Source organism: Botryllus schlosseri, chromosome 5 (assembly GCF_051294905.1).
Source record: "Botryllus schlosseri isolate E-star chromosome 5, Bs_hap1, whole genome shotgun sequence".
Taxonomy (NCBI): Eukaryota; Metazoa; Chordata; class Ascidiacea; order Stolidobranchia; family Styelidae; genus Botryllus; species Botryllus schlosseri.
In genome coordinates this window covers 18822595-18833867 of record NC_137240.1, presented here as the reverse complement: position 1 = coordinate 18833867, position 11273 = coordinate 18822595, and the positions used below count along the sequence as shown (strand labels likewise).

General features: G+C 41.6%; 1 protein-coding gene and 2 long non-coding RNA genes across 3 annotated transcripts in view; 1 reads left to right on the top strand and 2 right to left on the bottom strand.

Moving 5' to 3' along the window:
- The window catches only part of LOC145439843 (membrane progestin receptor gamma-like), a 406242-nt gene that overhangs the window by 307233 nt on the left and 87736 nt on the right, over positions 1-11273 (top strand). The gene's annotated exons all lie outside the window — the stretch shown is intronic.
- On the bottom strand, positions 2319-2974 carry LOC145439320 (uncharacterized). The gene is made up of 2 exons (XR_013915143.1): positions 2574-2974; positions 2319-2504 (listed from the first exon to the last, which is right to left on the bottom strand). It is a non-coding gene; the product is annotated as an uncharacterized LOC145439320 (long non-coding RNA).
- Positions 4744-6642, bottom strand: LOC145439321 (uncharacterized). Its single transcript, XR_013915144.1, has 2 exons — positions 6448-6642; positions 4744-5145 (listed from the first exon to the last, which is right to left on the bottom strand). It is a non-coding gene; the product is annotated as an uncharacterized LOC145439321 (long non-coding RNA).

Sequence of the window (11273 nt, the reverse complement as noted above, 5' to 3'; positions counted from 1 at the left end):
TTAATGCGTATAGGATTAATAAGCACGTACTGAAGAAAAACTCGAAAACATTTCGTCAGATGAATGAATAAGCGGTATGCACAGTGATTTGATCAGAATCGGTTCAGTGACTTCGAATTCCTAGTATCACCGTTACGAACGACAGATCACGATGTTATACGTTACGATAAACAGTGCAGATGGGCGCAGGATCAGAAAACTTGAAATCGGTTCACGAATTCGAAAGCACACCGCAAAACGATTCGGCAGGAAAATGTTATATTTATATCATTACACATTACATTTTGTAACGAACACGGAATTCCCCGACCATCCAGAGTAGTTAGATAAGTTTTATTTGAACCAGGTTCAAATTAAATACGGGAAGCTCGAATTTATAATTGTTATTTCTTTTTGGTTTGCTTTATTCTTATATATACATTCGATTCCACTTAATTCGGACACCGGATTACCCGGACAATCGATTTGTTAGGCCGAAATACTGAGGAGCGGAACAAGAGTAAAATATACACGTAAAAAAACTCCCATTAATTCGGATAATTATCCGCTCAATTGGGACACAGGCACGAAATTCCTATGTTAGGTTATGACACAGCGAACAGTACTACGTTCGTTTTAGCGAAAGATGCGTGATTATGGTAGAACAGTGGTTCTCAACCTTTCTGTCTTCGCGGACCCCTTTCGAACCGTCACGGATCCCCGCGGACCCCCACGAAGCTTTAGTTCAAATTTACCTAAAGTATCGTGCAATCGCCGTCTGTCTCGTGCAAATAAACGCCTTTTCTTGAAACTAAGATCATACTTTTCATGTAGAAATTGGGTTGACTTCTATTTTTTCGAAGCGAATTCTGCAACTGCATTTCCTGAAATACGTGGTCGTGTCTTGAAAATCCGCTTCTTCGATTCCATATGAACGAGTGCCGAAAATCCATTTCCATAAATATAGGTGCTGGCGAATGTAATAATAGCGCGTAACGCTTCCGACGACAAATTAGGGTATGATCGCAACAAATATGGCACCAAAATTGACAAACTAATTTATTTAATGAACATATAACGTCAAACCAATTCATTTCTATCTAGCAGTTTGTCTTGAAATTATTATGAAAAAAAAAGGTTATGCATATCACAGGAGAAAACGTATTTTTGTAAACATTGCGAAGTCACCTTGATTGACCTAACCCATCCAACTTTTTTCCCACAATCCCCAACAAAACATCTCCAAACAGCAAAATGTTTGTATCAGTAGGCTGTTGACAATTTAGCAATTAAAATGAGTCTGGACAGTATGATATTTCATCTCAGATGGCCATTCTGTTTATATGAGCTCTGGGGTTTCACTGGTAATGAAACGAATCTGCCTCGTGATTTTCCGAATTAAAAAAATACAAATTAGTTCATCAACTATTTTGAGGCTTCGCGGACCCCCTAAAATTGCTTCGCGGAACCCTGGTTGAGAATCACTGTGGTGGAACTATGACGATCCATGCAGTGGCAATCGACCATGAACTTAAAGATGGCCTTGACAGTTCCATAGTCCATTTTACCTTAGTACAATTCCGTCCATCTTGTAGAACAGAATGGTACAGGAAATACCGTTTTTGCCCTTGCTGTATGGCGTCGTACTGTATCTGAAGCTTTACCATCATATTTTAACCTGATATGTCAGTGTTACACATGGTTGTAATGACTCGAGTCCGATTCGAGTCGCTACTTGTCTCGGGGTATTTTCTAAGTATGATAAATGACTCAACTCGACTCAGGTCAATTTTCACTAAGACTCTACTTGACTCTGGTGAATACCATGAAAGTAAATTTGACTTGTGACCCGTAACCATGTGATATGGTTGGAACCCTGGTGTTACACAGTAACTCTGCATACGGTATTTCTTGAACCGTTTGGTACCAAAACACTGTACAATATCGGCGTAATTCTAGCGTGTTGTAAGCGATCAGTGTCGTTACATCAATGAAGCGAAGCAGCAATTCACTTTATTACGTAACAGTTCAGTATTCCTATTGCGTTGTCTGCCTTTTCGCATGACCATGAAACAGACAATTAATTCGCACAAACCCGTTTCTTCGTTTAATTCGGACAAAAGTGAAGGGAACAAAGTGCCCAAATTTAACGGAGGCGACTGTATATATCATATATATCTTGCTTACCACAAATATATTTATATTATCATCAATACTACGGGAAGCAAAAATTACCGACGAAAGTGCCACTCATCACAACTAGCGGCTACAAACTTGAATAATTAAACGAGAGGGACCACTTTCAGACAGGCTATATCTTGAAAATAGCTTTACAAATAGAGAGAGATAGTAGGATAATCCGAAGTACAATAGTCATGGTTTTTGTCTCTTCGATTGCAAATTTCCACGGTATATAAAGTGTAGCCGCAACCCGCGGATCGCGCCACAGGGTGGATTGAAATATCTGGCTGCTTATATTCCCTTTCGGCACAGAGAAAAAGACTCGCTTTGTTGGTGCGTGTTTTCTATTAAAAATGAAATACAATAAGCATTGGCAAGTACATCCTAAGCTAATCAAATAAAAGGCATCTTACTTGACAATGTGTCTTCCGGGTTTTTTATTTTATTTAATTTATAGGTTTACTTTGACTGTAACAAGACATCAAAACAGTGAGACGATGAATGAATTAACCTAGCCCTATTCTAGCAATGCAATAAACATAACTATTCCTATTCTATTAACTCAACTAATGCCAAAACGATCCTACCACTAACGCACGTACACTAAACAGTGAATTGCATCACGATACGTCAGACCTAGTTACCGCTGTGAGGTAACAATGACACTGAGTCCACTTCCTTGCTCGGCGGGAGTGTGAAGGAGCCACAGCGACACCTTAGAGCCGTACGGCGGCTACATAAAGTGAAAAATAACTCGCTATTGATTTTACATTTCGCGAACAGGATCGAAATTCAGTGACCTTCACGATATCAATTGAAACGTGCCGCACAGTAGAAAATAGGGTTGCATACAAAACGAACGGTGTTTTAAAACACTTTGTTTAAAATATGTTTCAAGCAGTGTTTCAAACAAGGGCTTTTGAAAAAAATTGTGATTTTTAAAGTCGTAAAATTATGCCATAATTGTGTAAATACTTTCCAAAAACATGCTGTATGAACCTACGGACAATACCCACCAGATATAGCCGATGTATATCGATATGGGATGGTTATCACCCTCAAAATAGTCAGTTCAACATTTATAGTGTAGATATTTCGTCAAAGGAGCTATCTTTACCCTATATTTTCAATGTTTATTATCAATCAACTATGACATCACAATTGAATATTCTTAACGCCATGATTTAAAAAAAAAATATGTTTTACACAAGGGCCTTGATTTAAACATGTTTGTTTTAAATTGATTTTTGTTTTAAATGCAACCCTTCTAGGAAATTTGCTGAAAATTACATCCCATACAAACGATTGTGAATAAAGAATCTCGCTTTTTCGGTCTCCCTTATTGCAAGATTTAGATTACTGTCCCCGAAGACTGGCAGGTATTCGTGCCTTGAACCGCAAAATATGAAGCAGGGGAATGTATAAGAAATTGATCTTTCAGCTGATTCAAATCGTGACTTTTCGAAATCCATCGAAAGAAATTAGGTCTATATTGAGACTCAAAAATGGCGGCATGTGACTATTTAGAGGAATCCGGATCATCTCGTATTCTCTGCAGGATCGGTTTCTCCTCATAAGTGACTGAGCCAATTAAAGTTGATGATCTTGTTTGAATTGTTATCGACAAATGCATGTTCAAATCAATGTTTTTACGAAGGCTATCACATTACGCTATCTCATCTCGCATCACATTAACGTTATTGGATTTATGCTGCTTCAACATTAATTGCATACCGGATATCTCGCGCCGTTCAGTCCTCGTGAGGTCATATGGATATGAATTACCAAACCGCCATCGCCGTTAAAGCAGTAATTCGACTTATTTTAATGGATCAATTCAAATCTTTCTGTGTTCCTAACGTGCGACTCAGGTTTAATCGCCACGTCGTGGTTCGTCGGTCGTTCACATCCGCAGTAATAATGTATTTCCTTGTTGATGTAATTTTGAGTATTACTCGTACCAGTAAATGCGACCACCACAGTGTGAAAACTTGAACAACTAAAATTGTGTTACAATGCTGGCTACCTCTCCGTACAGCTTACACCTCTTGAATGGACAGTTTAGTACCTATAGATTCCTGGATTTTTTCTGTGCTATCGAGATCACAAATTTGTTGAATGCAAAACAACCGGTACGAATCGCTAGTATAAGCAGCTGTTTTATACCTCAGATTAGAGCTTTTCAACCAGTATTAAATTTACGTGGGTATCATTTGAAGAAAAGCTAACCCCTGCATGTATGTAGACTGGTGTATCTTAGGCACAAGCCGCCGATACAGTTGCACGGAGAAAATGAGTCAAGAGCAGATTTGCGGGATTTCAGTAAGTAAATCGGATCACCAAATACCAGTAAGGGTTTTCACGTTGGGGTACTGGAAAATCCATCTTCCATACGCATCAACGTATTCGAGAGTGTTTTTTTGCACATTTTTTAGCTTGAAATTGTTCTGTAAATTTATTCCAATCACAGTTACAATATGACTTATTTGCTTGGGCGCTACCAGTAAGAATCACTCGTGAGGTGAACGTCGTCGCGGAAGGACGTATCGTCAATCAAGGGAAATTACACGCTATCGGAGTACGTCGAAGAGGTTTGAGATCTACACGTACGACTCAGGTGTGCTTGTTCCATTGTATTATATTGTAATAGTGAAGTGAGAGACAGATAGTTGTAGCATAAGACAAGTCGTCGTTATGTCCCATAGGAGCGGGGCGCCTAAGCGTCCCGGCTCAGATTCTCCGCAGGGCCCTTCTTCCAAGGATAAACCACCCGCTGAAATGAGTGAACATAGCTCAAGGGTTCTATCTGTTATTGTTAAAGGTGTCAGCAAAGCAATGAGGACCCACAGCCCTTTGGTAGTGAATAAAAACTTGATTAGAGTTCTGGGCGGACAGTATTCCGAAATCAAAGTACTCCCATCTGGAGATCTATGTGTTAGATGTGCTAACTATAATCAAGTTACCAAGCTCCTGGCCTGTGATGACCTAGGGCAGTGGTTCCCAAACTTTCTCGGTGTCAGGGCCAAATTTATAATTTCAGAACACGGTCGGGGCCGCACGAATACCAGGGCAATTAAACGGACCCAAATGTCATCAAAATATGAAAATTTGCATTGTTCCGATCAATCACTTGACGCCATTGGCCATTGTTATGATCATTGTGTCGCTGCGCTCCCATTGTTCAGAACAGTCGACCTTTGGAGGCTATTTCGGAGTAGTTTTATTGCCCGGGCGAGATTCCGATTTGCATTTTCGGAATCAGTGCGAAACTAGCTTTTGATAAAGACCGGACCTATCAAATTATGCGGACACTTCGGTCGTGAGCTATAGGACTACCAATTATGCTGCTTTCTGGGCGATTTAGTTGAGACAGGTTATATCACCTAGACGCGCTAAGCGCGGAAATTTTCTCTAATTCATGATTAAATCGGTCAATATGATCGGGAATTGCATATATATTGCTATGAATTTCTTGTCCTCGCTGCTCACGTAATCAGATTTACCGGTAGAGCTGAGTGAGGTGTCTTGGAAACTGTAGGCCCCATTATTATGATTCCTTAACATGTTATTACGTGACCTCATGTCTGCTATATATCAAAGGAAGAATCACCCAAACAGGCTTTTAATCTAAGAGACGCACACGATTTCAAATTGGTGTTTCTTTACTGGAATATAATTTTTCCCTGCGTGGTGGTATTTGTCTCGTGTAGTTAAGATTGACAAGACAGTATTTTGTATATATAACGACGTCTTCGGTCAGCATAAGGGCAGTCCTGTTCGGCCAAGGTTTTCTCGCTTGGTGCGTCGTGGCGCGGTAAAGGCTAACGCCGATATGCCTAATGTCCATTTCTATAAATCTTGCGCATTTTTTCTTGGGGATACATGAGTACCCAAAAATCAAGATCTTTGGCAGCATGAAATCATGCCTACAGCAAAAAAAATTGAAAAAGATGCATAAATTTTCCAAAAAATACTCTATAATTTATGCTAATTCACGAAATAATTTTGAGCCCCGTTCGAGCTCGCCCCCCCCCCTTCATTGGGGGTGTTGCGTGCGGCAGTTACAGTCCTGTCTTTACCTATATCTAAGCTACTGCTCGTTCAACTCGACGTAACGATAGAAGTCTACTCACGACTTTCCTGCAATCTTAATTAAAAACTCCAGACTCCAAGCCAAGCTAGTGTATTTTATAAATATGAATTTAATTTTTTGTCATAACTCGATTTCTAAATATTTTGGGGGGCCGCAAGAAGGCTAGCTGGGGGCCGCGCTTGGGAATCACTGACCTAGGGGATAAGAGTAAAAAGATTGAGGTGAAAACAGAACTGTATAAGACTAAGCCAATCGAGGTTCGCGGCGTGATTTCGGACGTACCATTGGATCTAACTGATGATGATATACAGACAGGGCTCGCTAATTATCATGTCATCTACGTAAAGCGATTGTTACCGCGCTAATGGGGATACCGTTCCCAGTCGCTCAGTCCTGCTATGTTTGTCTGCTGCACACTTACGCACGGTGGTCACAATTGGATTTCTTAATTTCCGTGTTCGCATTTATAACCCCCCGCCGGTTCGCTGCTTTAATTGCAATAGGTACGGGCACCGCGCCAAACATTGCCGTAGTTCTCAAAGATATACTCGATGTGGTCGAAATCACAAAACAGATCAATGTGTAAATTTAGTGGCGTGTGTGAATTGTGGAGGTCCTCACTCGGCGGGTTATGCGGGATGCGATAGATATAGACAAGAAGCTCGTATCCAATACATTATGGCAAACTCGAATGTTGACTACTGGACTGCAAGACAAATGTCGCAACAACAGGACCAGACCTTGCATGCAAACAACTTGCAAACCGCTACCACACACACAAACACTCCGTGTGAGAATATATATCAGAACCCTCTCTCCTACCCGCCGTTACCGCAACACCCTTCCTTGCACCAAACCAACAATATCCCTATCAGTGAACGGCCTGAAACAGACCCCAATATCATCTCGGCGTCCAACAAACAGATCACTATTTCAACGGAAACATTTTTCACGTTCATAGCTGAAGTGATGAAAAATACTCTACTGGCTTTCTCTGAACAAAAGGAAATTAACATTGAAGAAATAGTCAGAAAGTCAGCTGGAGATAAACTTGGTTTTACGGTTTTTGGTGCTGAATCGAACTCTATGAATAGTCAGCCATCCAACCCCAATGATAAACCTGCAACGGAAGCGGAAAATGCAGCCAGTAGACGCCGATTAAGAATGACCTCATCAAAAAATCGCACCGGACCGAGCCAAAGTAATATTATCGATACAAACCAGTGATTCCCAACCGCGGCCCTGAGGGCCGCATGCGGCCCCCAGCTAGTCTGCTTGCGGCCCCCACAAGAATATTGAGAAATCGATTTATGAAAAAAAATTATATTTATAAAATACTCTTGCTTGGCTTGGAGTCTGCAGTTTTCAATTAGGATTGCAGGAAAGTTGTGAGTAGACTGCTAAGATTATGTCACTGCTGTTTCAATGCAATGTGCCCTAACTTTCCAGTTGAACGGGCAGTACCTATAGATATAGGTATAGATATTGGTATTGACAGGACCGTAACTGCCGCACCCCAAGCCCCCCAATTGAGGGGAGCGAGCTCGAACGGGGCCCAAAATTATTTAGTGAATTAGCATAAATTATAGAGTATTTTATGAAATTTTATGCAACTTTTTCAAAGATTTTTCGCGCTGCGCGCGATTTCAAGTTTCCAAGTACCTTAATTATTGGGTACTCTTCGACCAAGATAAAATATGCAAGATTTATAGAAGTGGGTATATCGGCGTTGGCCATTACCGCGCCACGACGCACGAAGACATATAAAGATTTAGGCCATGCAACATATTACTCCATGGCACTCTTGCAAGAAGTGTGCCAGAACGATCGGCAGCGAGAAAACCTTGGCCGAAAAGGACTGCCCTTACGCTGACCGAAAACTTCGTTAAGTATATTTAAAATATATATAGGTATTATTGACCATAGGCGCCTAAATGACTGGCGCCGAATGTTCCTGTCTTGGCAATCTGAACGTCACGAGACAAATAGGCTACCCTCCCGCAGGGAAGAATTATATGCCAGTGAAGAACCACCAATTTGAAATCGTGTGCATCTTTTAGTTTAGTATGTTTGGGCGATTCTATATTTCTTGATATAGCAGACTGGAGGTCACGAAATAACAAATAACATCATGTAACGAAGTCGTACCAACGGGTCCACCCGTCCGAATAGGTTGAACTATTATTTACGGGCCCTACAGTTTCCAAGACACCTCACTCAGCTCTTCCGGTAAATCTGATTACGTGATCAGAGAGGACAAGTAATTGATAGCAATATATATGCAATTCCCGACCTTATTGACCTATTTTATTTTGAATTATCGAAAATTTTCGCGCTCCACGCGGGCTCACTAAACGGGGATCCTGATTTCGTGGCAAAAGCGAACAGCGGCACGGGGGGCGGTTTATCACCCTATGGGAGCTCAAGACCTAAGTGTTCTGGGGGACGGACGAAGTGCTGTTTCGTTCCTGCCAACGGGTATACGCCCGAAGACGTTTAATTATTATTGAGTGGTACTACCTTTTCAAACACAATTCACTCGGCTCAACCGGTCAATCTGATTACGTGAGCAGAGAGAGGAGAAAAATTGATACCAATATAAATGCAATTCCCGGTTATATTGACCGATTCAATCATGAATTATAGAAATTTTTCGCGCTTCGCGCGATTAGTCGAGAGAAGCTGCCTAAAACGGACACCCGATTTAGATGATAAATAGCGGTAAACAGCCATCTAGCCGGAAGGGGTTGGGGGGCTTCGAAGTTCTGTTTATCACCCTATGTGGGGCCCAAGAGAAACGTTGTTTTGGGGGGTGGGGGGGGGAGGGGGGCTGACGAAGTGCTGTTACGGCCCTGGGTATTGATAACTAATTTACGGATAGATGTGCAACAAGTGACTCACGATTGAATACGCCGAGATCCGTACTGCTTAGCCGGCAAAAAGCAGCATAATTGGTAGTCCTATAGCTCGCGACCCAAGCGTCCGAATAATTTGATATGTCGGTGTTTATCGAAAGCAAGTGTCGCACTGATTCCAAAAATACGAATTGAAATCTCGCCAGGGCAATAAAACTACTCCGAAATAGCCAGCAAAGGTTGATTGTTCTGAAAAACGGGAGCGCGGCAACACAATGGCCAATGGCGTCAAGCGAATGCTCGGAAAAATGCCAATTTTCATATTTTGGTGACTATTTTGGGTTCCTTTCATTGCTTTGGTATTCGTGCGGCCCCGGCCGTACTCTGAAATTCTAAATTTGGCCCTGCCACCGAAAAAGGTTGGGAACCACTGATACAAACGCATCAACCGCAGAATACAGAAATCCATTGATGAATGCTCCTGAGATGACCAATAACCGCGATCGTACGGATGCGTTGACCTCGCAAAGTCCGCAACACTCCAACGATGCTATGGACCTGACTGCTTATGGTACAAGCCCCCAAGGTTCAAGCCCCTAATTATATGCCAATGGAACTGCCGAGGAGTATACAAGAAAATAAATGAACTGAAGCTTTACATAGAGAGCCTAGAAAAACTACCTGACATCATAGCATCACAAGAAACGCATCTGATTAGTAAATATAACCCACGATTTCCCCAATATACGTTAACAAGAAAAGGCAGACACATTCACGGTGGAGGGGTGTGTATGTTTATTAAGAACAGCATTCCGTTTTGCGAAGTATCATTGCCTGCAGTACAGCCGATAGAAGCACAGGCAATAAAAATAGCCGATACAATCGTCATGAATGTATATATTCCGCCTAACAGAAGATTATCCCGTTCCCAGTGTATCCGATGTTTCCAAATATGTGATAACAAATCCATAGTGGTTGGGGATCTCAGCGCACATCACCCAATGTGGGGAAGTCGAAATATGAATAGGCCTAGAACAGGCAGACATATTTATCATGTTATTCAAAACATGGACCTCTTGGTTACTAACACGACCCAGCCAACCAGACTCGATATCTCTCATACAAACGCTGGAAGAATGACTCTATTAGATCTGGCGCTGGTCTCCAATGACATTGCCCATCGAGCGACAACGAAGGTTACGGACAGACTTTTGGGAAGCAGACTTGGACAACTAGAAAATTTTCGGCTTGTCCAAATTAGATTAGAATTAGATTACTGGCATTTTGATCTAATTTAGGGAAATTAGACAACTAGAATTATCTAGTTGTCCGAGCATATACTTGGACAACTAGAAAATTTTCAGCTTTTCCAAATTAGATTGGAATTAGATTATTGGCGTTTCGCTCTAATTTAGTGAAATTAGACAACTAGAATTACCTAGTTGTCCAAGTCTGTTGGGAAGTGACCACTTCGTCATTATTACAGAAATTAATGTACCGTATCACGCGATTCAGACGCATTTCCCATCGTGGTCTCTACGTCGTGCCGATTGGGAAGGATTTCAGACGGCATGCCAACGGTCATTCAACAAAATCGATGTTGCCGATACATCAGCGGTAGAAAAAAATCACAAATGCAATCATTGCAGCGGCCTCGGCAACGATACCGGTCACCCAGCCCTCGTCGAAAACCATGGGACCTTGGTGGAATGATGAGTGTGCTAAGGCTGTTCGTCTTAAACGAGCAGCCTTTAAGAAAATGAGACGAACGTTCAAAATGGAGGACGTTATACTCTTCAAACGAAGAAGATCAACCGTAAGAAAATTATTTTATCCGCAAAACGAGCACATTGGAGACTCTTCTGCGGATCATTAGACAACAACACTAAGCAGGCGAACGTTTGGAGATCTATTAAGGCAATGTCTGGGAATACAACATGGAACCAAATTCGTGTTATTAAAACTGATCACACCGAGCTGACGGACCAGACGGAGAAGGCCAACGAAATAGGCAGAACATTTTCCACAACAAGCAGTAATAGTTCCCTGAATGAAGAAGAGGGGGAGTGCAAAGTGACCCTTGGGTCAGAATTAAATGACATACGCCACATCCCGCCCATTGAAGAAATGAGCATAAACCGACCGTTCACACTGCACGAGTTAAC